The following is a 26,183-nucleotide window of genomic DNA, read 5'->3' on the forward strand; positions in this document are numbered from 1 at the left end:
AAAACACCAAAATTGCTCAGGAGTATATTTAAGAGAACATTTTGAACGTATTCTCAAATATAAGAAACCATTTTTTCACTTTCTCGCACCATAACTATTGGTTCAATTCTCACTATTTCCCTTCTTTTCCTGTGACTCTTCCACTATCTCCTACGTGATGATTTATCTTTAAAGGAAAGTCTTTTGGGGGGGGGGGGGGGGGTGAGAAAGATTAAGTATACTTGGATAAAATGCACTCTCACTTCTTTTTCATTTTTTTGCACGGATTGCCCTTCTTTTGGGGTGGTCTTTAAATTTTGTCCCTCATATTTGTGTTCTTTAAGTTTTGCCCTTCGCTTGGATACCTGAGGTTCTGAATTCGAATCCCCGCTCAGGTATAAAATAAAAAAATAATTTCGCAAGGCAGGGCTGGGGGGAGTGTATGCCGGATCCGACATACAATCCTTAAGGAAAAACTAAAGTTATGCCGGAGGGGGCGGATTTTGCCTTGAGACATATATATATTTTTTTTTTTTGTACTTTTCAAGGCAAACTTTTAATTATGCCTTAAGGAAAAGTTCCGCCTTATGGGGCATACTTTTAGTTATGCCTTAACTAAAAGTGTGCCCCATAAAATATAACTAAAAGTATGCCCCATAAGGCGGAACTTTTCCTTAAGGCATAACTAAAAGTTTGCCTTAAGGAAAAGTTCTGCCTTATGAGGCATACTTTTGGTTATGCCTTAATTAAAAGTCTGCCCCATAAGACATAGTTCCTTAAGGAAAAGTTTTGCCCCATAAGGCATAACTAAACTATGCCTTGAGGAAAAGTTATGCCCCCTCCGGCATAACTTTATTTTTTCCTTAAGGACTTTATGCCGGATCCGGCATACAATCCTTAAGGAAAAACTAAAGTTATGCCGGAGGGGGCAGACTTTGCCTTGAGACATATATATTTTATTTTATTTTACTTTTCAAGGCAAACTTTTAATTATGCCTTAAGGAAAAGTTCCGCCTTATGGGGCATACTTTTAGTTATGCCTTAACTAAAAGTGTGCCCCATAAAATATAACTAACAGTATGCCCCATAAGGAGGAATTTTTCCTTAAGGCATAACTAAAAGTTTACCTTAAGGAAAAGTTCTGCCTTATGAGGCATACTTTTGGTTATGCCTTAATTAAAAGTCTGCCCCATAAGGCATAGTTCCTTAAGGAAAAGTTTTGCCCCATAAGGCATAACTAAACTATGTCTTGAGGAAAAGTTATGCCCCCTCCGGCATAACTTTAGTTTTTCCTTAAGGACTTTATGCCGGATCCGGCATACATTCCCTCCAGCCCTGCCTTGCGAAATTATTTTTTTATTTTATGCCTGAGCGGCGGTTCAAACCCAGAACCTCAGGTATCCAAGCTAAGGACAAAACTTAAAGACCACAAATATGAAGGGCAAAATTTAAAGACCGCAAATAGGAGGGGCAAAATTTAAAGACCGCCCCAAAAGAAGGGCAATTCTGCGAATTGCCCCTTCTTTTTTGAGAGATGGGAGTTTTACAGTACACTTTATATCTGAACTAAAATTTATACCAAAGTCTAGGCCCCTTTGTTAAAAAGTACAATATGAACATTAAATGAGTCCATATTCCTCATCCTCCCTGGAACATTAAATGTGTCGAACGATAACTTTTAGTTTTTTCCTTTAGGTAGTACGTACCTATAGAGAGGACCAACGGTGAAATTAATGACCCTAAATTTCTTTTTTTTCTTTGGTGTAATTGGTGCACATTTTATTCAGTCCCTCAATATATGATATTATGATTAATTCCAAACAACCCCAATGGACGCTCTCTCCATTAGGTATCTTCTCCATCTTCAATTTCCCCCATCAAATTTTCCTCTATATATACCTATTAAAACCTCACTCTCCATACAGTTTAATCAGTTGAGTTTACCCCAAACCCCAAGAAAAAAGAGGCAAAAAAATAAATAAATATATATATATATATATGTCACTTCTGAAAAGAGAAAAAATGACAAGACCAACAAGGTGGAGTCCAACTCCAGAACAACTTATGTTCTTGGAAGAAATGTATAGGAAAGGTTTAGGTAACCCAAAGGCTACACAAATACAAAGTATCATTGCCCATTTGTCTTCTTTTGGGAAAATTGAGGGGAAAAATGTGTTTTATTGGTTTCAAAACCACAAAGCTAGGGACAGGCAGAAGCTTAAGAAAAAAACTCCTTGCCCAAATGAACCAACAACAAATTTTAGCTCAATATCCCATTGATGCTCATAGCACTACTACTAATAATAATTCCAATAACACAAACACTAATGGCCTCTTTCACTGCCCTATTGGTCAGTACTCTCAATGTTCTTCCTGTGGTGTTAACCAAATATTCCCTTTTACATCTACTGGGCTTCTTCAGGAGGTAGAGAAATACACAAAAAAAAATATTACTACTTGTAGTATTATAATTTTTTTGGGTTTCATTCTGCATGAGGAAACTATTTCGGAAGCTAGTCAACTTATCTACTTATTAGTTTTAGAACTGTATGCTTTTTCATCTTTGGAAAGAACACAAGAAAGCTTGCCCCACCCCCACATACACAAAGAAAAAACGCAAAAAAAGTAATACTACTCCCTCCGTCCCATATTACTTGGCCACTTTCTCTTTTGCACACCCGTTAAGAAATCATAAATAAAAGATGCATTTTACTACCTTACCCCTATCTTTCTCCAATAAATATACTCTAATCAATATTGACTATTTTCAAGAGTAGTTAATACTAAAAGTAAGATGAGAAAGATTTAATAAATATTATCTTGGTCTTGTACATAAACAAGTAATTTGGGACATATATTTTTAGTACTGTAGCCAAGTAATATGGGACGGAAGAAGTATTTGATTCTGTTAGGGAAAACACTCGTCCCTCTTTGATTGTGTAAATTTTTAAATAGGGTTTATGATATCTTGGTCACTCTATTCAAAGCGTTGAGATTTTAGGCTAGATGGTTAGATTCTTTCATAGGATATTAGAACCAAGTTTTGATAAACTCGTTTTCACAATCATTTCTCTATAGGATTCTATCGCTCTGTAGTTCTCTCTGTTAATTATCTCTAGATTCGACTGAGCGAGTCACTTACTAATCCAGCTCATCGAGCTATTTACTTTGCTCTAGACTTACAATCATTAGCTTGTTGAGCCTACTCTCTTTTCGTATGTTCCTATCTCACTCTTTAGCTTGTTGAGTCTGCTCGCTCCTTCTGCTCCAAGCCTTCTCTCTCTCCAGCTCGAGGCTTTCTCTCTCCACTTCAAGTCCACTTTTCAATCTTTCAAAAAGAATGTTTCCAATCATGTAACCAATTATAATTGAGTTATACGTACGAGATGATGTTAGAAAGTACTTCAGTCTCTCATTGGTTATGAAAGGGTTTTCAAAGAGGTCATATGTATTGTCGTGGGTCTTTTCACTCATTGTTTTATAGTTTGGAATTATATACTCAGATTCTTTTGTAAATTCTTAGAAACCTGCTCAAATTTTTAAACAAATGAACATGAGGTTGCTTTGACTTAATGTTATTATTCTGTATTATAAAAAATACTTTGAAACAGTAACTTAGAATAATTCCTGAAACATAAAACAGAATCTGTTCAGTTTCTGCAAAACTGTAGAAAACGAAATTAACAAAACTGAAAAATAATATGATCAGTATGTTAAATAATATGGAAAATCAAATCGAGCCCACTGGATTCACAGTGTGTCCTTAAGGAAATTATTCCCCTCAATGTACCCGAGGTATTGGAAATCTTTCCTTCTAGGATAGAACGATTTACTCACCAAAATAGCGGTACAGCAAATTCTGATGACGACGAACCACTCGAAGGTAGTATATCACACGAGAGTTTTTTTAAGAAGTGCAGAGAAAGAAGAAGAAGAAGAATAATCAGAAAATTTCGTAAGTAAAAATTCTGAGGATCAACGAAAATATATAGCCATTGAAGCACTGTTTGGGAAAAGGCTTGCAACCTTTCAAAAAATTACAGTGAAAAAAAAGGAGGGTAATTTTAAATTAATTCGGGAAAGAAACGGGTCGCGGGTCAGACACGCGGATCCGGATCACTAACGGGTCATGATCTGGATATTTTTATTAATTAAATAAATGATAATTAATTAAATAAAATTTGATCCAAAAATATTATCAATCAATTAGATCCAAAGCCGAGCGATGACGACGGCGCGAGGGAAGACCCTCTTCTTAACCCTTTAGCAACAAGAAGGAGTGTTTCTACTTTTAAGTAGGAGAACTTTTCTTTCCACCACCTATGAAGGACAAATGCTTATTTCATAAAGCAAGAGAAAACAATTCATTTTCCCTCCACTTCTTTTCCTTCCATTTCCCATTCAACCTATCAATTAAACCCAACACTTAAAAAACTGAAAACTCTAGCATTCCATCAAATAAAAAATAGAGAAATTCTTGTATTATTTGCTACGAACCATGCAATATGTGACTTCCATAGTTACTTAGGTACTTCAGTGTATGTATACTTTCAAGCTCTTGGTTTTATATCTTATTTGTTCGCTTTATTTATTTTCTTAATTAACACTCTTTTTGGTGTGTTATAGGGTGGAATCAAAGGTGCATCATCTCAAGTAATGACTTACCTATATCCAATGGATCTCTCAAGACCAGCTGAGAATATGGAAAATTGCATGATAAGACCATATGGAAAAGATTGGATCGTGATGATGAACATTAGTCCTAATAATTTAGCTTCTTGTGTCAATAGACCCCTCAAAACCCTACCACTTTTTCCCATAACCGATGGCCTCAAGGACCAGACTACATCTCCTACTTTAAGTCTAAGAGTTTAAGTTTTATACATTGTCTGTGTAAATATTTTTTTGCACATCAGGTCATTCTAATGATATACTGAGATAACCTTTCTTATAATGTGAGATTTGAAATCTTAAAAAAAAAAGATATGTTACGTTACCTGTTCTAATAAGTAAATATGACTTGATGGTGTAAAAAACATTCTAAATAGACGATGTATATTATTAAACTCGTAGTCTATACTAATAGTCACTTTGCATGATCTCCATGCGCAGTAGAATTGTCTTGTCTTTTAGAATTCTTTGCTTCAAAAAAACGGGGCGTAGCATAGTGCCTGCAGTTTAACTGTTTAGCGTGTACCTCGTAAAGAGTTAAATAATATTGGAGTGTCACTTAAATTGATGGTTTCTGTTAACAGTCTGTAGACCAGTAATAGCTAAATATCTGAATTGTCTAATTCTGTTAACAGTCATTTGCATACTTGTAGTACTTGTCAAAGAAGATCTATTGACAAGACTTCCTTTCTCTGTAACATTAGCGCGTAGAGTTTTCTGCTCCTTGTTGAGTTATACTCCCTCCCATCGGATTTATGTGAATCTAATTTTTTTTTTAGATTCATGCAAAAAAGAATGATCTCTTCATATTTAAAAATAATTTATTTTTATGCAATGATTTATAGTCACACAAAATATATGTGTCTCATTTAACACCACAATTTCAAAAGTCTTTTTTTCTTAAACTTCGTGTTCAGTCAAATAAGTTCACATAAATTGAAACAGATGAAGTAATATAATTAAATGCTAAAAATAACTTGTGTGTAACTCAACCCTAAAGCTAATTTATGAGGTGAGAATTATCCAAGACCATATAAAGAGAAAATCTAATACCTAATGAGCTAATGTGGGACTCAACATTAAATATTAATACAGAGTAATTTTTTATAGTTTAAATTTTTATATGAGGTGGTCAAATTATTCAAGATAGTATATAGGTCACGCAGACAATCTTTCGGTTCAAATCTAATCGCTGCCTCTCAAAAAGAAAGAAAAAAACATTGTAATGTGTTTTGCCCAAGAAAAAGAATCAACCTCAAAAGCCAAGATTTAATCTGATGGGTTTAACCTCTCATAGTTTTAGCTTGAACACATTATATTTTTGAAATTATGAGTTTAGAATCTAATATCCCTTTAAGAGTAATTTCTTAAACTTGGTTTATGAAAAGAGTACGTCTTGAAATATAATATAATTAAATAATTGAAAGTATATTTTCTTACTAATTAAGAATTCCCTCCGTTTCAATTTGTTTTTCTGGGTTTGATTTGGTACGGAATTTAAAAAATAATATTTTTAAATCTTGTGCTCTTAAACTAAAGATATGTAAAATATATCAAAATGTCGTTAAATCTTGTGATAATCTTGTGATCTAAAACATGTCATGTGAAAGTTGAAATTAAAGAATTGCCAAAAAAGAAAAAAGACATTTTTTTAAATGCATTAAAAAAGACAAATATATTAAAACGGAAAGAGATATAATTTAAGCATTTCGATTAAATCATCACACACTTCAACACTCCCAAAAAGGTGGCATAAAGTAGTGCCTGCAGTTTAAATTTTTTTAGTCTGTACTCTGTGAAGAGTTTGGACGGAACGTTAGTTTGAGTCCGCAATTTAAATGACCCAAAAAGTGGGATTATGATCCAAAATAACCCACAAAAAAAAAAGTTACAAAAGTGCCTGTTGCACACAAAATTAGGACGCAATAGCAGTTAACTGTGACAGCTAGCTACAGTTAAGTCCTATTGCGCATTAATTTTGTGCGCAATAGGGGTTAGTTTTATTTTCCCCACACTTTGTATAGTTTCAAAGTTTTGGAATTCACGTTTTTTCCATACTGTCACGCCCCGAACTATGGCCTGGGCGAAACACGGCACTCGGTGCCTTACTGCATGTGACCGAGCGAACCACATGGCTTGCTGAATCATCATGAGGCAAAACATGAGCGGAATTTAACGTGAATGCATGATGAGCCTTTATAAAATGCAATAAGTCACAATACTTAATCAAAATACTTGTTTAAACATGAGTGCGGAAATAACATGAATGAGCCAAAATGGCTATACGACTCCGAAAGTGTGACATGACATAACTGACTTGTCTAGTCTATGAAACCTCTAACATAAGTCTGAACATGGAAAACATACTCGCTGGGACAAGACCCCTAGCATACCTTAGATGCATAGCTAATCATTAAATAAAGAGTTGACTAAACCCCGAATGAGATGGGGCTCACCAATAAGCTGATACGAATGTTGTCCTACTGAGCAGATGTGTCGTCCTGTAACTTAGTACCTGCATCATGAAATGCAGGCCCCCGGGCAAATAAAAGGGGACGTCAACACATTGAATGTACTGGTATGTAAAGCAACTGAAGAAATAACATGATACATGAAAATAACATAACAGAGACTGAGCTAAAACATGATCATGAACATGAGTACATATACATATATAACATGTGTAAAGTATCGTAAGTAGGGAGAGCAGTAAATATAACCGACAACATGGTCTGGTACTTGCGTCCTACCAGCAGAACGATCATACCTTGCCAGGGACATCAGATTTAATAATATTATGAAAGGTTCCAGTCATTATGAGAGATCGTCCTAAGCATGGGTGGAGCAATCCTCATCCTACGGTGGCTACGTAGTTTCAGGATGTTTGAAGCCTTCTCGGTAATTAATGCAACTCCCAAAAATATGAACATGTAAAATAAGTGGCACTTGCTGCCCATGGTTTTCATGAATATAACTTGCTTGTACATGGATATCATGAAATAACTTGTAAACGTGGTTTCATGAAATAACTTGTATTTAGCATTTATGTATCTTGTATCATAGCATGAAAGTAATTATATAATATAGTTGCATGAAAACTTGTAGACATGTAGGATATTCATGAAATAATCATTTTAGCTAAAACATGCATGCAAGAACCCATGGAATACAAGATATGGGTTTTCATGGATTACGAACTGATTCTCAATAATCATATGGAGTTATTAAGAACACAATGATAGAATAATAGCAATTCATACATAATATAATCATGGACATGGGCCTAGGGTTATCATGAGCATGGTATAGAAAGCCTAGTTTTAGTAGAGAATCATAATTTATGGATTTTGAGGCATGGAGAATAACAATGATGTTCTCACACGTATATAGTACCTCTACATACCTAGTAATGCTCCAAACATGAATTAAAGATTTTAACTTTGAAGAAGATTTCCAAAATCTTGAATTCTTGAACCTTGAGATGGGTTTTCTTAAACACCCTAGTTTAGGAACAACGATTTCTTGCTTAGATTATTAGAGTATATGTTAGAATTGAGTTGGAAGGGTTTGGATTGACTTACCTTGATGTTTTGGATTGTTGCTAGGTCTTGGAATTGTGAATAATGAAATAAAAGAACTCAAGGCTTGAATTTATACAAAAGTGAGGCGAAAATTATATGGACATATTATACGGTCCGTATAAAGTTACACGGTCCGTATAATACGACCATATTTTATCATGGCACAAAACAGACCGTCGGGTTGAGGTTTTGTGAAGTACGGACGACTTATACGGTCCGTATAAAAATATATGGGCCGTATAAGTAGTTCGTATAACATGACCAGTGAACGGACTGCTCTGTACTCCTTCAGTAAAATGGCCATAACTTTTTGTACAGATGTCCCCTTGACCCCCCATAATATACCGTTGGAATGGTATTTCAAAGGGCTACAACTTTCAAGAAGGAAGTGTTCATAAATTCCTAATGCAAGTACCCGAAAACAGGCCATAAGTACAGACTATCATAGACTTAGACGAATTTAGAAGGCCTTAAGAACTTCACTTTTTGGTTTGACTTCAAAACGACTGTTTATCACCCGAGTTCATCCCAAATAGATTCGTATAGCTAAAATATCACCTTTATACTAGATTCATACATTTATACCTAATTCGAATTTACGGGATGTTACAATATCTCCCTCTTGGATCATTCGTCCTCGAATGATGGATCTTGGTTAAGAATGGGACTGGACATGGCTTGAATACATGAATGTGAAGAAACATAACATGAAACATAAAAGCTTAACATGATTTTGTGGGAACATGGTCATGGATCATGAGAACTAAATATGTCATTACATAGAAACATACATGGGAGCATAACACTAAGTTGTACCTACCTGAATGAGAATCATGAAACAACTGTCCTTGATTTATGAATAGAGGTTAGGAATCACTGCTAACTACGGAATCTAGAAAATTTTATGGTAGGACTTCCTTCATAATTTAGACCCTCACGACATTTCTCAAATGCGTGCCAGCTAACTAAAGTACCAACACACAACTCACAGGGTATCTTATTGCGCATGATGTGACATAACGTGATTTCTGAATCTTAAATGTGGCTAACATGAATACTGAGCTGGCCTGACACACAGATATTGGCCGAATGATAACATGATTACTATACATGGAGTTTGGAAGAGAATCCGTAGGCACGAATGACATGAGTACTGGAAAATAGGCACGAACATTACATGATTATGTGGGCATGAAGAGCATGACATGGGACATAAATACATGAAAACTGTCTGGCATGAATACATGAGTGCTAAACTGTCATGAGATACGAATACGTGTAAACATGGATATCATAACATGAGATCTGAATATCGGAAACATGACTGTTACAACAGGGGATTTGTATGATGAGCGGAGATGAGATCTGAACACTTAGAGGCTTGATCATAGATGTTCGTATATCACTATCACGATTGACATATAAGATATGAGTACGACTTAGGCTTTGAATGAGATGGGGCTCACCAATAAGCTGATACGAATGTTGTCCTACTGAGCAGATGTGTCGTCCTGTAAATTAGTACCTGCATCGTGAAATGCAGGCCCCCGGGCAAATAAAAGGGGACGTCAACACATTGAATGTACTGGTATGTAAAGCAACTGAAGAAATAACATGGGACAAGAAAATAACATAACAGAGACTGAGCTAAAACATGATCATGAACATGAGTACATATACATATATAACATGTGTAAAGTATCGTGAGTAGGGAGAGCAGTAAATATAACCGACAACATGGTCTGGTACTTGTGTCCTACCAGCAGAACACTCATACCTTGCCAGGGACATGAGATTTAATAATATTATGAAAGGATCTAGTCATTATGAGAGATCGTCCTAAGCATAGGTGGAGCAATCCTCATCCTACGGTGGCTACGTAGTTTCAGGCTGTTTGAAGCCTTCTCGGTAATTAATGCAACTCCCAAAAACATGAATATGTAAAATAAGTGGCACTTACTGCCAATGGTTTTCATGAATATAACTTGCTTGTACATGGATATCATGAAATAACTTGTAAACGTCGTTTCATGAAATAACTTGTATTTAGCATTTATGTATCTTGTATCATAGCATGAAAGTAATTATATAATATAGTTGCATGAAAACTTGTAGACATGTAGGATATTCATGAAATAATCATTTTAGCTAAAACATGCATGCAAGAACCCATGGAATACAAGATATGGGTTTTCATGGATTACGGACTGATTCTCAATAATCATATGGAGTTATTAAGAACACAATGATAGAATATTAGCAATTCATACATAATATAATCATGGACATGGGCCTAGGGTTATCATGAGCATGGTATAGAAACCCTAGTTTTAGTAGAGAATCATAATTTATGGATTTTGAGGCGTGGGGAAGAACAATGATGTTCCCATAATTTATGGATTATGAAGAAGATTTCCAAATTATTGAATTCTTGAACCTTGAGATGTGTTTTCTTGAAAAACCCTAGTTTAGGAACAATGATTTCTTGCTTAGATTATTAGAGTATATGTTAGAATTGAGTTGGAAGGGTTTGGATTGACTTACCTTGATGTTTTGGATTGTTGCTAGGGCTTGGAATTGTGAATAATGAAATAAAAGAACTCAAGGCTTGAATTTATACAAAAGTGAGGCGGAAATTATATGGACATATTATACGGTCCGTATAAAGTTACACGGTCCGTATAATATGACCATATTTTATCATGGCACAAAACAGAACGTCGGGTTGAGGTTTCGTGAAGTACGGACGACTTATACGGTCCGTATAAAATTATATGGGCCGTATAAGTAGTTTGTATAACATGACCAGTGAACGGACTGCTCTGTACTCCTTCAGTAAAATGGCCATAACCCTTTGTAAAGATGTCCCCTTGACCCCCATAATATACCGTTGGAAAGGTATTGCAAAGGGCTACAACCTTCAAGAAGGAAGGTTTCACAAATTCCTAATGCAAGTATCCGAAAACAGGCCATAAGTACAGACTATCCTAGACTTAGACGAATTTAGAAGGTCTTAAGAACTTCACTTTTTGGTTTGACTTCAAAACGACTGTTTATCACCCGAGTTCATCCCAAATAGATTCTTATAGCTAAAATATCACCTTTATACTAGATTCATACATTTATACCTAATTCGGATTTACGAGATGTTACACATACTTTGACTAAAGATTAGTTATGTCTCAAAACTCAGGAATATCAATATTTTATATAGAACCTGATATCTTATTCTGCGAATAATAATGTAGGCTCAATACATCAAGTATACCTAAACATTTGGATCGTCGTTTTAGGGGTTGTAAAGTGCCCCGAAATAAGTTTTGTTTGAAAACTTGTTATCGTTAGGTTTAAGTGTTTTATTTTATAAGATTTTGATTTAAGCGTTTTATTATTTAGTCAAGGCATTACTTTATTTCGAATATGTCGAGATTTTTTTCATAATTAATTTATTAATTATTTAGGATAATAAAGACTAAGATAACTAATTATCATTAAGAAAATTATACCAAAACAATATAATATTAACATAAAATGTACAATTTATTTACATATACACAATCTCTAATGGGTCCCACATGTGGGAGCCTTTAGAGTAACCTTAGGTCCCAGGAGCCTTTAGAGTAACTCTAGGCCTAAGGCGATCCCCACTACCCCCACCACCCTCACCATCATCTCCATCCCCATTTTTCCTCTTAGTAATAGGATGCTCTGTCATGATCATTCTTCCTTCCCTTCCTTGCGCCCTTGACCATAATATGCTTCTTCTGGAGTCTACGTGCGCTATGTACGGTCGGAATCTCATCAGCATCAGGCGACGGGTCCATAGGCGCAGAAGGATGAACCTGAAATAACATATAAACAATTAGTATTAATTTTAATTTAGATTTAATTAATACATTATCTTTTGGTAAAAAATCAAACCTGTGTGTCAATGGGCTCCTGAGAGGGTTCCTGATCTGGCTCCTAAGCGGTCTCCCGAGCAGCCTCCTGAGCCGGCTCCTCAGAGGTCTCCCGAGCGGCCTCCTGAGCGGGCCCCCGAGCCGGAGCTGGAGCTGTAGATGGTGCCGAAGCTAGAGCTAGAGCTGGAGCGGGATCCTAAGAAATGAAAAATTATATAATAATTAGTATAAGTATTTTGATTTGCTAAAATAATTATTTTAAACACTTACATCTTGGCTCTTAAACAGGTTGAAGTCCATGAATGTGTAGTCGTACTCTAGCTCCTTGCCACCCTGTAGATCACAAACTAGCCGCTCACCTTGTGGATGACGAACTGGCGGCTGGCAGACACTGATACCTCTACTGATCTCCAGTCTATGTGATATGAATATAGCTCAGCTGGCGTATTAGAGGTGGCGACGACCGGTAAGAAGTCGACGGGCGCTCTGAAGACGATGGGAGCTCTGAAGTCGACAGATGCTGCTGGGCTGGAGTGGGAACGGTAGCATGGTCGTCAGGCTTATCAACTAGACGGAGGACTCCACCGCCACCACCTCGGCCACCAGTCCCTCTAGCGCCTCCCCCTCTGTCACCAGCCCCTCTGCCCCTACCCCCTCTGTCACCAGCCCCTCTGCTCCTACCCCCTCGGCCACCAGCCCCTCTGCCCCTACCCTCTCTGCCACCAACCCCTCTGCCCCTACCCCCTCGGCCACCACAACCTTTATCACCTCCGTCTTCATGAGCACGAGCACGACCACGACCACCCACTGTCTGACAAGGGATCTCTGGAACACGCTCATAGATACGTCCGAGCTCCTGTGATTGTTGCATACCAACGCCTCATACTGTCCTGCGAGTGCTGCATATCCTCAGCCATTTGGATGACGCGTCCTGGGCTTGCCAATAAAGTTGCGTGTGATCTGCCGATACCACTCTATGCACTCTAGGATCGGAGTCATATGTCCGACCACCGCTAACGTCCCCATCCTATAATCCCAACGCTGGATCTGCACCTACATAAAGGCCAAGTATGTAGGAGTGACGGCTGCACGCTCGTCCCGCGTATAGTGATCGAGCACCCAAAAGACCGGCTCAGGTATATCCTGTACATGCCTGAATTGTCGTAAGATGCGGTGGGGCACGTGATCCTCAGCGATATCCATGTGTATCAACGGACAACGCGACCTCCATGTCCGCTGTCATACTATCTAACTGATCCCTGAACGGAAGAAGTCTGTGGTGTGTATCCATATCTCGGATTACGCCTCCCGTCCATCTCCGCGCGTAGGGCATGCCTTCAGCAATGAAGTCAAGCTGAAGCTGCACAGCTGCGAGCTAAAAAGGACTCATCCTAGACCACACCCATATCTGAAAAGGTCGTTAAAAAAATATTTTATTAGTCGTCGTATCAAAAAGTTATATTTAGAATAAACTTACACACACTCACTACTAAAAAACTGCTAGAATTGGACGGACAAAAAATCAACGGACTACGTCGCTTAAAAAAAATCGACGGAAAACTGACGCAGTGTGTCGGTTTTGTGTATTTCTAATTATTATTTTTTAATTAAAAAATCGACGTTTTATGTCAGTTTCTTCGCGGAATTTGAAATTATATTTCCGCCAAAAAAATTTTACAAAAACCCACGACGGTTTTATTAAAAAAAATAATTAATTAAAACCGACTGACAACGTCGGTTTTAGTTTTAAAAATATATTAAATAATTTATAATTCATTTTTATTTTTAAAATATTAATAAACAAAATTTTTTTAAGGAAACCGACGGACTACGTCGATTTTTTTTTTTTTATCAAAGGCTGGTCAATAATTTAAAAAAACCAACGGACCGCGTCGGTTTTTCTTTAACAATATGGCCAAACAGGTTTGGGAAATCATTTCCCATCTTCCCCAAAAAAATATACCCCTCTCTCTTAACCCTAACCCGCCGCCCACCCCCTCCACCTGCCAGCCCACCCCCACCTACCCCACCCCGTTTTTAACTTGTAAATTGAGGTTAGTTTCTTTTAAATTAGGGCTTTTAAAATTCTTTCAATTTTAGTTTTATTTGTAGATTTTAGACCTAATGTTATTCTATTTAGCTTTGTTAAACATCATTTGTAATGTTATTAATGTTGAATTTGTGAAAAAATGTAAATTTTATTTGGCTAGTTTACTTTTTTTTTTTTTTTGTTTTTTTTTTTTTTGCTTGAGATTGTGCTATATTTTATGTTCATTGTCAATGTATTTGTGTTAGCTTAGTTATCATTGTTTGTAATATTATTGATGTTGATATGTGCAAAATGTATACTTTATTTGACTAGTTTTTTTTTTTTTTTTGCTGGGATTGTGCTTTTTGTTAGAATCCATAAGTTATTAGAATTGTTATTGAGCATTCAAAATTAGAATTGGTTGAGATTGTGTTTTTCAAAGTTAGAATTGTTAAGTTATAGTATTTCTATAACCTCAAAACTAAAATGTAGACTTTATTTGACTAGATTTACTTTTCAATTTTTAGAATTGATTGGGATTGTGCTTTTCAAAGTTATATTAAAGTTAGAATCCATAAGTTATTAAAGTTAGAATCCATAAGTTATTAAAGTTAGAATTGTTATTGAGAATTCAAAGTTAGAATTGGTTGGTATTATGCTTTTCAAGGTTAGAATTGTTAAGTTATAATATTTCAACAACCTCAAAACTAAAATGTAGACTTTATTTGACTAGATTTACTTTTCAATTTTTAGAATTGGTTGGCATTGTGATTTTCAAAGTTTTATTAAAGTTAGAATCCATAAGCTATTAAAGTTAGAATTGCTATTGAGAATTCAAAGTTAGAATTGGTTGTGATTGTGCTTTTCAAAGTTAGAATTGTTAAGAGCCTGTTTGGATGGGCTTATGCCTATAAACTATTTGCAGCTTATAAGCTAAAAAAATAAGTTGGAGTAGTCTAACTTATTTTTTTTGGCTTATAAGTTGGTTTTAGCTTATAAGCTGCTTTAGATAAGTTAAGTCAAATGGGCCCAATTTTATTATTTTTTTTGAGTTTATTTTAAGCACAAAATGACTTTAAGCTGGCCAGCCAAACACTCAAAAAAGCTGAAAACAGCTTATAAGCAACTTATAAGCCAATCCAAACGGGCTCTAAGTTATAATATTTCTATAACCTTTAAACTAAAATATAGACTTTATTTGACTAGATTTACTTTTCAATTTTTAGAATTAAAGTTAGAATCCACAAGTTATTAAAGTTAGAATTGTTATTGAGAATTCAAAGTTAGAATTGGTTGGGATTGTGCTTTTCAAAGTTATATTAAAGTTAGAATCCATAAGTTATTAAAGTTAGAATTGTTATTGAGAATTCAAAGTTAGAATTGGTTGGTATTGTGTTTTCTTAAATTATTGATGTTGAATTTGTGAAAAAATGTAAACTTTATTTGACTAGTTTACTTTTCATATATATATATATATATATATATATATATATATATATATATATATATATATATATATATATATATATATATATTTACTTGAGATTGTGCTATTTTTTATGTTCATTGTCAATGTATTTGTGTTAGCTTAGTTAGAATTGGTTGAGATTGTGCTTTTCCAAGTTATATTAAAGTTAGAATCCATAAGTTATTAAAGTTAGAATTGTTATTGAGAATTCAAAGTTAGAATTGGTTGTGATTATGCTTTTCAAAGTTAGAATTGTTCAGTTATAATATTTTTATAAACTACAACAAGCCCAGTATAATCCCACCATGTGGGATAATATTTTTATAAACTCTAAACTAAAATGTAGACTTTAAAGTTAGAATTGTTATTGAGAATTCAAAGTTAGAATTGGTTGGGATTATGCTTTTAAAAATTATATTAAAGTTAGAACCCATAAGTTATTATAGTTAGAATTGTTATTGAGAATTCAAAGTTAGAATTGGTTGGGATTGTGTTTTCTTAAGTTATATTTTAAGTTAGAATTCTTAAGTTATAATATATTTTTATAACCTTAATAATTTGTGGGTATATTTTTGTAGATGGATCGTATGTGGATGTATAATATGAATAATAGTGATCGTGTGGGTGTGGGTGTACATGATGAATTTGTTGAAGATGTTGACGGGTTTATCACACATGCAATGTCACTTCACCCTTTTCAAAATGAAGGGGTAATTAGGTATCCTTGTTCTCGTTGCCAGTGTAAGTAGTTCATTATATAGTCGTAGCTTTAACGAGAAATATTATGTTTGGACTGATCATGGAGAGACCGATGGGGTCAATGGTATATTTTATAATATGGTTGTTGGTGAAAGTAGTGTGTCGCAGGAATATAGTCATGTCCAATATAATAGAGTTAATGATATGGTTAATGATGTTTTTGGCATACAGTCTGGGTTTGAACCTGAGCAAAATTTTGAGCAACCTCCTAATGAAGAAGCAATGCGCTTCTATCAAGAATTAGAAGAGGATCGTCGTCCACTTTGGGTAGGGAGTCAGCATTCTAAGTTGTCTGTTGCAGTTAGAATGATTAATATCAAATCAGATTGGATTGTTGCTAAAGCTGCTATGGACTCAATGATTAAGCTTGTGGGGGAACTAGTTAGTCCGGAATTCGACATACCTAAGAGTTACTATCAAGCAAACAGATTGGTTTTCCAAATTAGGATTGTCGTATGATAGAATTCATTGTTGTCCAAACGATTGTATGTTGTTCTATAAGCAAGATGCTGATTTAAATGAATGTAAATTATGTGGACATGCGCGTTATAGGCGGACACCTAGTGGGAAGATTGTTCCAATTAAGACGATGCATTATTTACCTATTATACCTAGGTTAAAGAGGTTGTTTGCATCACCAAGTTTTGCTCCTCACATGAGATGGCACAGCGAAAATAGAAGGACACCTGGTGTTATGTGTCATCCATCAGGTGGAGAAGCGTGGAAACATTTTGATAGAACTTATCCTGATTTTGCTAGTGAGCCAACAAAACATTCATTTGGGTTTGTGTGCAGATGGTTTCACACCATACTCTATTTCGGCTACACCCTATTCTTGTTGGCCTGTATTTCTTACTCCATATAATCTACCGCCTGAGATGTGTATGACAAGTCCCTACATATTCCTAAATTGTGTTATCCCTGTTCCCGTAATTCAAAAGTTTTGATTGATGTCTATCTACAACCTTTGATTGATGAGTTAAAATAATTGTGGTGTGAAGGTGTAGTGACATATGATATAGCAACTAAGAGAAATTTCAATATGCGTGCTTCTTTGGTGTGGACTATTAACGATTTCCTGCGTATGGAATGTTGTCTGGTTGGATGACTGCTGGAAAGCTTGCTTGTCCTCATTCATGGAAAATAGTAAAGCATTCACTTTAAAAGATGGCCACAAAAATTCATGATTTGATTGTCATCATCAGTTCTTGCCTATGGATCACGAATTCAGAAAAATGAATCAAGCATTTAGAAAGAATAAAACTGAAAATGATCCGCCACCTCGAACATTGTCAGGAGAGGAAATTTGGGGGAGGGTTCGTTACTTGCCTAAGGTCACAGAAGTTGCCCCTTATAGACTACCTGGTTATGGTGTTGAACATAATTGGACTAAATCGAGCATATTCTGGGAGTTACCGTATTTGAAGGATAATCTTCTACGGCATAATCTTGATGTGATGCATATTGAAAAAAAATTACTTTTGGATAATTTGTTCAACACTGTTATGGATGTTAAAGGCAAGACAAAAGATAACCCAAAAACTAGATTGGACTTAAAGGAATATTGTAGGCACCCTGAATTTAACTTGCAAGAGTTAGTGAATAATAAAGTGGTCAATCCCAAGGCTATTTTTTCATTCACTTTGGAGGAGAAACGAGAGATTTTTCAATGGGTTAAGAATTTGCGGATGCCAGAGGGGTATGCGTTCAATTTTGACAAGCGTGCTGATATGAATGAAGGAAAATTGATTGGTATGAAAAGTCATGATTGCCATGTTTTCATGGAAACTTTGATTCCTATTTCATTTAGTCGCCTACTGGAAAGAATATGGAAACCAATCACACATATAAGTTTGTTCCTTAAGGATTTATGTTCTAACACTTTAACGGTAGAAAACCTTCAAAGAATGAAACAGAAAATGCCAGTCATTACAACTAAGCTCGAGAAGATCTTCATGTGGGTTTTTTTATGTGATGGAGCATCTTCCCATTCATCTTGTAAAAGAGGCACGCCTTGGAGGCCCGGTTCAAACTAGGTGGAGGTATCCTTTCGAGAGGTATGGAACCCAAACTTACTACCTCTTTCTTTAATGTATTTTGTTAACTAATTAATGTATAACATGATATTAAACATGTACAGGACCATTGGAAAATGCAAAAAATTGACTAAGAAGAGATCTAAGATTGAAGGATCTATTTGCGAAGCGTAGCTTGCAAAGGAAACAACGCATTTCTGTTCATATTATTTCAGAGAGCAAGTGTCGTGTATGAGAAATAGACCCAACCGTAATAATGAGGGTGGGGTTGATCCTAACTACCCACCAATGTCAATCTTTAATCAAACTGGATGAGGTTTTAAAAAGCCTCTAAAACAAACCATGAGAAGCAGTCAGCTGTGACACATGTTTTGCTCAATTGTCCTGAAATTCAAGTATATATTCGGAGAGTGTCGAATTATGTTACTGAATTACATGGGTAACTGATAAGGGTGAAACTAATGAAAATCATGCATATGTCGAACAGTTACTTCGTAGAACTTGATGAAGATGAAGCCATATATTCAAAGTTTTCCCATTGGCTGGACGATTTTGTAAGTGTGGAAATTCATTGCTTAATTTCAATTAAATGTAGGCTACATATAAGTTATTGAATTTTAATTTTCCTCCTTATTATATAGGTTTATCATACAGGAGAACATACCTAATTTGTGAAAGATATAGCTCTTGGACCAGGCAGTGAAGTTAAGACAATGAAAAAGTACATTGTTAATGGTTACAAGTTTCAAAGTGAAGAAGTTTCTCAATATAAGAAGACGAATAATAGTTGAGTGTGCATTAAAGGCGATGCTGATGGTAGCGGCGTAACTGTTGATTATTACGGTGTGCTGCAGGAGATCATACAACTTAAGTATCCAGGTTACCCTGAGAAGAAGATAACATTATTTCGGTGCAAGTGGTTTGATCCAAGACAAAGAGGTACAAGGGTGAATCGTCAGCATAACGTAATTGAAGCCAAACACACAAGACAATACAATCGCTATGATTCTTTTATAATTGCACAAAATGCTAAGGAAGGGTATTATGCTCCATATCCTTTGCGTAGGGATAAGGCTGATTGGTGGGTGGTTATAAAGACTAAGCCTGTGGAGAGGATTGAGGCCGATAATGTGTTAGATGTGGTGTATCAAAACAATGTACCAGTTGTTCATCAAACGGTGGAAGCTGAGTTAGAAAATAGTCTGGAACATCCTCAACACATATTAGAAGAAGTTGATGCAGATGATGTAACTATCATAGAAAATGTTGAGGAAGAATCGACCGATGGAACTGAAACAAACGATGGGGAAAAATCATCTGATGAAAATGAAACAAGCGAGGATGAGTGGGAGGATGACTAGTTGCATGTTAGTTTATTTTATACTTGGTAATGACACAATTCTATACTTGTTAAATTTTTATTCTAACGTTATTAACTTTCTGTAGTTGGTAATTATATTAGTTCATTTATACAAACGTAAATTTGTATGCAAATGTCATCAGGTGGTAGTGATCAAGGTAGAGGTAAAGGTAGAGGTAGAGGTCGAGGTACTAGTAAGAAAAAAGATAAGAGACTTATAGATCCTACAACTACTAGTAGCCAGTCCATTCCCTCCGCTCCACATATGCACTCTACTCCGCCTCCATTTTTTATGCCTGGTTCTACTATGTAGCCCCAGTCTGGTCAGTGGGTCTTCCAGCCAGCACCACCTCAGCCGCCCTCATTTACCCATCCTACTTTTATACCTACACATATGTATTGCCCACCACGGTGCAGATCTCCTAGCACATCAGCCACTTTGTTTCCTTCTCCTTCTCCATGTGGTACACCTCCCAGTGTATCTAATTTGCGCCTTAGAGATAGCAGCTCTGAGCCTGAGTCATAGCCATCCAGTACACCAGCTCTTAGCCAGGCTCAGACCCATCCTCCTGCACCTGCATCCGTACCTACACAAGCACGGGGATATCATGGTCTACAGTCGGGAGATACAGATTCGATCGATCGGGTTTTCATCGTGCCTGAGGGAGCTGGGTAAGAATGTCTTTTATTAAGTTTTCCTAAAGTTTTTTTTCATCTTAATCTTATATGCGTTGAATTTTTTTAACTGCAGGTACTATCCAGATAATGAAACTACAAAAGCCATATTAGATGTTGTTCGGAGGCTTTATGGCGATCGGTTTTATACTTCATGGGGTGAAATCCCATATGATACTCGACAGGCTATGTTTAGAGAGTTTAACGTTTGCATCTTATTATACATTTCATAACTTGAATTTACTTTTATATAAATAATCTAACATTAGCCATTTGATTTGTAGATGTTGTGTACATGGGATTCAATGGACAATGATAGGGTTGTGGACGGTTGTCTGATTGGTTTTCGAGGGCTAGAAAGTATATGAGGAAGCCCTAATGGCTAACCGACGGACAGTAGGAGCAACTTAAGGCATATTGGCGAACTCCTGAGTTTATCGCCAAGTCTAAGCAGGCAAAGGCTGCCCGTGCGTCCCAGAAAGGTGGCCCTTTGCACACTGCGGGTGCAAGAAGTCAGGGGCACGTGGTTAGGACAATGGTAAGAAGTTTTATATTTTTAAAGTTACTTATAATCAATATGTCATTATTGAGTTATTAATTCTATGTTTAACTCTTTTTTTTTTTTTTGCAGAAAAAGGCTATGGGACAGATGCCGACTCAGGATCAGCTATTCCTAAAGATCCACACAAAAAAGAAGAAGCGGGAGTCCGATTGGATTGTATGGGTTGAGAACAGGGCTCATGATTCCTATGTAAGTGATAATTTTATTATTTAAGTAATTATATATAATTCTAATTATGATATATTCATTATATACTAAGTTTCATTTTTTAATATACAGACGCAATTTATGCAATATGTGGACCAGTACAGCCAAACTCAGCCTGACCACCCAAGTCGTTCTCCTCCGAAATTAGAGGTAGATTTTTGGTGTAGAGCAGTTGGGGGAGTACAAAAGGGTAGAGCGTACGGTCTAGGCCCAAGGAACAACTTAAGTCGCTTTCAGTCAGGATTGCGAGGTGAAGGGTCTTCTCGATAAGTCGAGGGAGTTGATGGTGTTCAGGTCACAGCTATGGCGCAGCAAATCAAAGAACTTAATCGGAAATTAGCTGAGACCGAGGCAAAAAGAGTTGACGAAAGTAACTTCATGAAAGCGAACCTTGAATCGCTCAAGGCACAAGTTAAAAGCCACATTGAATGTGGACCATTTGGTGTGCCCCCTTCTCCCCACCTACCCCCCCCCCCAACCCAGAAGATGATGATGATGACAACCGACGCAATCAACCCAGAATGTGGACCATTTTGCCACATCATTTGCGTGGGTTTTAACTTTATAAAATTTATATTATTTCTTTTTAAATTTAAAAATAAAAATTGCGTCGGTTTTTAATTTTTTTTTATTGGATAAAAATCGAGCAACTCAGTCCGTCGCAAAAAAAAAAAAAGCGACGCTTTGAAAACCAACAAACCGTGATGGGTCGGTTTCCCATCGGTTTCAATGAAAAAACCGACGCGGGCTGTCGGTTTTTTCTTCGGTTTTTGACAGCTTTTTAGTAGTGGCTTAAATATACTACCTACAGGAGCGCGTGAAATCCACAGACATCCCTATGGATGCCCATAGACGCTAGACATAATGCTCGATACAGGTAAGCCAGAACAGCAGCGCCCCAGTTATGACATCCCAAATGGCCCAGATCATCCTGAAATAGCAAATACCTTAAGCTCACATAAGAACCTGATGTGTTCGGGAACAGGATGCCCCCTAATACGATGAGTAAGTACAGACGGGCACGACGATCAACATCCACCTGAGGTGTACCATCTGTGATAGCATGCTCGATGTCTAAGAGGCGCAAGTGAGTACAGAGGGAAACCATCGACATCCGAGTTTGTCCCCACATCTCACCCTCCCCAGGCACTTAATCAGTGAGCCTAGTTACCTCTTCCCGATACGATAGCAGCGACTGAGGCTCCTCAATGTATAATGGGCATCCATCTACCTGTAGCCCATAGATGACCTCCACATCCTGAAGCGTGATAGTGGCCTCACCAGTGCGGAGATGAAATATGTGGGTCTCCGGTCGCCATTGCTCAACCATGACCGTCACAAGAGCCCTATCATGCCGTACCCGACTAGCAGCGACGCAATGGTAGAACTACCCCGATAAAGTATATCTAAGACGCGAGGATGTGGGGGCCGAGCCCTTGAAAGATCCCACGCATGTTCCACCCTACGGGGACGGAACAACGTACTGGAATCTATGAACTCATCCCATAATAGCTGGGACCTATGAGTAGCCTGTAGATAAGATGAAGGTTGGGATCCATGGAGGTGTCATATCTGTATTAATAATTTCTAATTAATCATTAACATGTAATATTAATTAATCATTAACATGTAATATTAATTATGTAATCCTTTATCGAAAAAATATACTAACTAACTAATCCTTTAACGGGAAATTATATTAACTATCTAAATTTGCGAAAAAATAATTATTAATTAATTATTATACTAACTACAATTAACTAACTAATATTATATTAATGATGTTTTTAATCCTATACTAAGGATGTTCAATCCTAAACTAAGGATTAACTACTTCTAAATAATAATTGTTAATTAATTATTATACTAACTACAATTAACTAACTAATATTTATTAATGATATTTTAATTCTAAACTAATGATGTTTAATCCTAAACTAAGGATGTTCAATCCTAAACTAAGGATTAACTACTTCTAGTTAATAAGCACATTAACACATAAAATTAGATAACATATTAGCAAATAAAATTAGATTAACGCATACAATTAGATAACAAATTAGCACATTAATAATTAACATGGATTAAACAATTTTACAAATAAATAAATTAATAATTAGATAATTAACAAATAAAGATATTATTAGGAGATTAGTATATTTTCCTATAATCAAACAATTAACAAATAATTAACAAGTAATTAAAAAATCAAAAAAAAAATCAAAAAGGGGCTGGACACCATTGCGCACATAAATAATGCTTAATTTTTCTTTTTTCGAAATCCACGACTGTTAAACATTAATCTTTCTTAGGATAATAATATATTTAATAAATTTTTTTATTTTTTTTAACGAAAAAAAATAAAAATAAATTAAAAAAATTAAACAAGAAAAAGAAAATAATTAACAAATGTATAAAAACAAATGTAGTAATAATAAAAAAAAATGAAAATGAAAAAAAAAATATATATATATAAAAATGTAATTGCAAAATTCATAGTAAAATACCTAGATTAAAGGCTGTTTTTGAGTTTTTGAAATTGAGTTCTATGGCGTTTTATTCTGAAATCCAAGCTTCGAAACTTGATTCTTGACTTGAATATACCGAGAATATTGACTTTCGAGTTAAAAAGTAATACAAAAATGACACTTTTGGAACGTGGGACCTCGTAAAATGATTGTTAATGGCGAAAATGGAAGGGGGGACCGATCGGGTGGGAAAGACGGTGGGCCGTTTTATTAAACCCCTATCGCGCACAAATTTTGTGCGTAATAGCACTTAACGGTGACCGTTACCGTTAACTGCTATTGCGCATAAAATTTGTGCACAAAAGACACTTTTATAACTTTTTTTTTTGTGTGAGTTATTTTGGACTCAAATCCCACTTTTGGGATCATTTAAGTTGCGGACTCACGTTAGTTTATTGATAGATTCTATTAAGTCTGAGGAATAGTGAAATACTATCTGAATTGTCTAATTCTTGTCGTAAGTGGTGAGTGGTGACTACTCACTCCTGCTGCTCTTACCGCAGTTTTCCCATTGTCCATTGTGAATTTGGATTGTTAGTTTAATTTCTTTCCTCCGGTTATCGCATTATTTCGCTATTGTTACTGTTTCTTTTTCTATGTGCTATGTAAGGATTTCTCTATTATTTGCTATTACTGTTTTACTTTTGTATTTTTTTTAAAAAAACTGCTTTGATATGCGCTACTTGAGTCGAGGATATTTCGGAAACAGCCTACGTCCACGGGGTAGGGGCAGCGGAGCCAGGATTTGATATTTTTGGGTTCGAAATTTTAGTTTTTTAAAGTTACTGAGTTCTTAATTAATAATTTGTATATGCTTGTTGCTCCCAAACGCACACGCAAGTATACGTGGTCGTACAAGTAATATAGGATTTAAAGTCCAGATATCGTACCCACAAAGACTTAGATTTTATATTGTTCAACTAATTCAAATTCCGTTGTAACTATTCAAGAAGGTGAAAATTAGGATGTTTGTTGTAACTAAACTATAACTGAATGTAAACAAATAAATATAAGTATTTTGTGACTGAGACAATTGTGACGAAGACTGTAAGGTTTATCAAATGAGAAAGAGTTCCAGGGTCATGGCTTTCGACAATCCAGTTAGTCTTCAGACAATTCTACCTATCTTATTTCCTGGATTACTAGTTGATGGATTGATGTTAACTTTATGATATTCTTTCGAACTACTCACAAGCTTGTAGATGTTACTCTTAACGTCTATATTTCTATGATCACAAGAAGTGACAAGAATGCATTTATATCTCCGTATCCAACTAAGTAGGGCTAAAGGGTATATTTCTACCCTCAGTAGCGAAACGATTAAATCGAACAAACTCTATTTATTTTTGTTACGTATGTGAATTCCCTCTTTCAAGTTCAACTCACGCATCACAGATAGTGTCTAATTAGTGATCAAGTAAGTAAACAATTAAGCACAAGAATAAATAAGCAATCCAAAAGATGGAAATTTAATAGATAAAAATTATCGTCAAACCAACTATCATGTCTTTGCCAAAACAGCTTATACTACTCCCTAGAAGCACTTATTTACTCCCAAAACTTGGCCAAACACCTCACTTTTTTAAAATAAGCACCTTTTAAAAATAAAAATAAAAAAGTATTGTTGGCCTTCCAAAAGCTTGGCCAAATAGGCTATAAGGCTAGTAATTATCTGACAACAAACTGAACCTACTACAAATAGGGTACACCCAATAGGCCAATATTGATAGGGGCGGATCTACGAAGGGGGGAGGGAGTGCCACGCCACCCACATACCTCAATCGAAACCTTGTATATATATGTGTGTGTATATATAGGAAAAGGTATGGATATATAAATTGGCATCCGGATTAACAAATTATCGTCTGGTGCCACTGGCAAAGGTCTGGATTTTCTGTGCACCGTGTGCGGGATCGAACCCTGTGTGCTACGTTTTTAAGTAAAAACTATAGGATATTTGCTTTCTATTTTGCTTCTTTTCTCTCTCTATTGTGTTATGTTTAAAAGCTACAGAATATTTGCTCTCCTTTTTTCTTCTTTCTCGTTCTATTTTGCTTCTTATCTTGCTTGTTTCTTCATCTCTTTCTCTTTCTTTTTCTTTTTCTTTACTAGTTCCTGAAAGTCCGGGCTCAAGATCAAGGTAAAGAGTTCTCATAATTATAAAAGTTTTAATTAGAAAAAAATAATTTGTGTTGCGTTCTTGTCTAGCACAACTCATTTAATATAGTTGCTTCTTAATTATGTATTGTTAATTATTTAAGTTGGCCACATAATTCGATAACTTACTAAAAGAATTGTTTGTAAGGAAGCAAGTATTGCAGGAAATAAGTATTAAGAACGCACATATAATTTAATGTTTTGTAAACTAACATAATTTGAAGTATGAAAACAATTTCAAACTAACTATAATTGTAAACTGAAAAGATATT

The 26,183-nt window shown here is 35.7% G+C and overlaps 1 pseudogene; it reads left to right on the forward strand.

Moving 5' to 3' along the window:
- The first annotated feature begins 1,977 nt into the window (after window positions 1–1,977).
- LOC132643845 (WUSCHEL-related homeobox 3-like) lies at window positions 1,978–4,854 on the forward strand (annotated as a pseudogene).
- The last annotated feature ends 21,329 nt before the right edge of the window (window positions 4,855–26,183 follow it).

The sequence above is a fragment of the Lycium barbarum genome, chromosome 6 (assembly GCF_019175385.1).
Source record: "Lycium barbarum isolate Lr01 chromosome 6, ASM1917538v2, whole genome shotgun sequence".
Lineage (NCBI taxonomy): Eukaryota > Viridiplantae > Streptophyta > Magnoliopsida > Solanales > Solanaceae > Lycium > Lycium barbarum.